Below are 4,060 nucleotides of genomic sequence, written 5' to 3' on the forward strand. Positions count from 1 at the left end.
CTCTGGTCCTCTGCAAGAGCAGCAGGCGCCCTTAACCAGTGACTCATCTTCCAGGCCCCATGGCTCCTGTCAGGCCCCATTTTAGGAGCTGTTTAGGCATTTGCACATTTTAACTTCTCAATGACTTCCCAAATCTTTGGTTTACTGTTACAGAGCAGTATTTGGCTTTAATGATTTATGGTTCGTTTCCTAATTATTAATTAATTGATGTATTTATTTATTTGTGTATGTGTGCACATGTGTGTGGAAGTAGATAGCCACTTTCATATAGACACATCTATACCCCATGCGGATCTCAGGGAATAAATTCAGATGGTGAGGCCTGACAGCAAGCGCCATTTCTCCTGAGATGCCTCGCTGGCCATGTATGCCTTTTCTAGTTCTTTACATATTTTAGATCCAAGTTTTATGCATATATGGTAAACACCTTCTCCTAGCCCACAGCTTACCTTTTACCTGCGTTTAAAATGTCTCTGGAGTTTCCTGATCTGCCTGAGGCTTTCCTCTGTCCCGACCTCACTCCTACCTCCCACTTGGAAGGCTCGTTTGGGGCAGGGGAAATAAGAGCAGAGCCTATGGGAGAAGCGTGTACCATGATGAAGAGGTGTGGTGCGGAGGGCAGAGCTTCCACAACTGCTGCTTTCCATGCATTGTTTGCATGAAAACTTAAGACAGCGCAACACTGGCAATTTATGATGAAGAGATCTATTGCAAATCCTGCTATGGAAAGAAGTATGGACTAAAAGGCTATATTGTTATGGCCAGGGGCTGGCACACTCAACACTGACTGTGGTGAGAGGCTGGGAATCAGGCCAGAGTCCTCAGCCTCACAGGCCTACAAAAATCCACACGCTTCTAAGTTTGCCTCGGAATATGGAGGTGTTGGTAAGTGTTCCAGGTGTGGGGATTCTGTGTATGCTGCTGAGATCATGGGAGCTAGAAAGGCCTGGTACAAAAACTGTTTCCAATGTCCCAAAGGTGAGAAGAGTCTGGAATCTACAACTCTGAGAACGAAGGTGAAATTGACTGTGAAGGGTGCCACACAAAGAACTTTGGGCCCAAGGAATTGGGCTATCTATGGTCAAAGAGCCCCTGTTCATGCTCAGTAATGGTGTAAACCCAGTAAGCACACGACAGAGAGTCTCCGTTACCAAAATGCAGATGGCCTTACGGCGTTCACTCCTGTGAAACTGCCAGCCTTCAGCCCTGCACTGCGTGTTACATGACTACCTGCACAGGATGGACAGGACAGCACTGCGCTCTCCTGCCTATTCGCTAGCATTTAAAAGCCTTCTTTTAGCTTTGAAATAAAACTTTGGCTTGTTAAAAAAAGTCTCTGGATAGACAAAAGGAAGTTTTTCATTTACTATTTAGTTTGGTGTGCATACGTGTTTGAATTGTACGTGTGAGCATGTGCTTGTTCACGTGTGTGGTTGTGTGCATGCCACAGCTAGTGTGGGGAGGCCAGAGGGCAAATTCCGAATATCGATCTGTGACTTTCCATCGTTTTCCACAGAGGCTCTTCTCTACCTTGTAAGCCCAGCTTTCAGGAATCTTCCAGAGATTCCCTTGTCTTCCTGTCTCATATCCCCAGGAGTGCACATCCCCATCTCCACAGATTAGATGCTTGGATCACTGTGTCCAGATGTCATCTGTGTTCTGGGGACCTGGACTTAGGCTGTGAGGCTCAAATGGTAAATGATTTACCCACTGAGCCATCTTTCCAGCTCAAAGTTTTGATTTCCCATCAAACCTAATTTATTAATTTTGTCTCTATGTGTTTTCACATGTTCACATATGTGTGCACATGTGTGTATGGAGGTCCATATACATGCATGCTAGTGTAAATGAAGGCCAGAAACCAAAGTAACAGATCTCCCTCGATTGTTCTCCATGTAGTTTTTGAGAAAGGATCTCTCACTGAAGCTGGACCATTCAAAGTCATCTAGCCTGACTGGCCCGCAAGTCCAGAATCTCCTGATCCTCACCTCTCAGGGTCGAGATTACAGACACGTACTGAGCACAGCGTTTTTCCATACATAGGTCCTGGGGTTCAGAGTCAAACTCTCATGCTTCTCTCATGCTTGTTTCTGAGTCATTTCTGAAAACCCTAATTAATCAATAAAAATGATTTCAGTGTTCACACTTCACACATCCATCTCAGCTAAATGTGTGTGTGTTTGTGTTTGTGTGTGTGTGTGTGTGTGTGTGTGTGTGTGTGTTGAGTCACGGTCCTGTCTCATGTGAGATGCAGTCTGTTTCTAACCATCCCCTGTACTCTCTGCACTCCATGGTGAGGGCTGCCTCTCTGGCCTGAATCAGGTGCCCTTGTTGTGACAGCACGCCCAGCCAATGTCACATAGGGAGAAGTTGTTGATGTGGAGAAACATTTCTGTGTTTAAAGTTCTTACAGCTTCCAATCTCTCTGGCTAATCCACAAGGCTTATAGAAACTCTGTGGTCTCTCCTCATACCTGTGAAGGCCTACTGACTCGATCCTTTACAAACCAGTGCCAAGGCTCGGGAGGTAAATCCAGACAGGGGGATAGTGAGCCCTGAGAACATCTTATTATGGAGAGGGTCCCTCATCTTTCATGGACACTGTCCCTTTAGACCTTGTGTCTACTCTTCTCTCTCGGATGAAGAGAACTGGAAAATACAATAATTTTAGCTTATTCATTTCCACATCTTTAGTTGTTATATAGAGTCTGCTGACCTGTGGCGACAGTCGCCATTCATCACTGCTGAAAGCTAAGACATTCAGGACAGTGACTCCAGCCAGTGCTTATGTACTTGTTTTTTGCGTCTTTACCAAGAGCTGGACTTACCCACAAATCCCAGCTTTAGTTCTAGTTAGCATAAGGCTCCATAGTGTCTTGTGTAACTGACACGGCGGTCATCCCTTTCCCTCACCAACCATCTCCTTCTTGTCTTGGAGAGTGTCTTTCCTTTCCCCATCTTTATTCAGTGCCACGCTGTGTGTCTTTCACTTTCTCTTGTCTTCTGATAAGGTCTCATGCAGTCGGCTTTGAACTTGCTTTGTAGACAAAAATGACCTTGAACTCCTGATCTTCCTGCCTCCGCCTCTCCAGTGCTGGGATTCTGAGAATTCACCCTCTCATCTAGTTTAGGCAGTACTGGAGACAGAACTCCAGGGCTTCATGCACTCTAGGCAAGCGCTCTACCAATGTAGCTGTCTCCCCAGCCCACTCTTTACTTCCTGTTATCTCTATACTCGTTGGCTGTACACTTGTGTCCATGCCATGAATTTTATTGACCTCTGTGTCCTACAGTCTCACCAGTCCCTTGACTGTCATTACGAGGTTCCATCATGATCAGTTGCCTGATCCCTGACCTCGTGTCTTTCTGCCCTCAGCCCCTTCCTCTTTCTATCTCTCTACCGCATCTCTCTGCCTTCTCTTCCTGACTAATTCAAGAGTACTCCTTAAAGATGTTTTCTGAGTGCCCAAATACATTTGTGAGCCAAAGTTTAAAATGCCCGATGACTGGCTTCACTTCCTCAGTATAAAGTTAAAAACCCTTCTCCAAGTTCCTCATAGTCCATCCAAGCCCTTTATTCCAGTCACATGCCAATCCATCTTCACCGATGCCTGACTCTGCCGCAGAGCTTACTATGGGACAGTGCTAGTCCCATCATGTTTCCATGCCACTGGGACCCCAGACAGTGCAGTGCTGCCAGACAGCTGGAGCGCTGCAGGGAAGGAGCTTGGCTGTCCTCCAGCAGCCCTGGCAGGCTCTGAGCCCTGAGCAGAGCTCAACTCACCCATCCTACATCAAAGAACCCATTCCATTCTTCATTCTGTGTCTTCCTTGGCATGGCCACTGGCTGACCCCCTCTTCCTACTCCTGTATGTCTCAGCACAAATCCTAGCTGTCTTGGATTTGCTTTTGTTTATTTGTGTGTGTGTGTGTGTGTGTGTCTGTGCATGTCTGTGTATGTGTGTATGTGTGTGTCTGTGCATGTCTGTGTATGTGTGTATGTGTGTGTATCTGTGTATGTGTGTATCTGTGTGTCTGTGCAGATCTGTGTATGTGTGTAT

At 46.3% G+C, this 4,060-nt stretch overlaps 1 pseudogene; it reads left to right on the forward strand.

Moving 5' to 3' along the window:
• Window positions 1-286: 286 nt before the first annotated feature.
• LOC116911559 lies at window positions 287-1,117 on the forward strand (annotated as a pseudogene).
• The last annotated feature ends 2,943 nt before the right edge of the window (window positions 1,118-4,060 follow it).

The sequence above is a fragment of the Rattus rattus genome, chromosome 10, assembly GCF_011064425.1.
Source record: "Rattus rattus isolate New Zealand chromosome 10, Rrattus_CSIRO_v1, whole genome shotgun sequence".
NCBI lineage: Eukaryota > Metazoa > Chordata > Mammalia > Rodentia > Muridae > Rattus > Rattus rattus.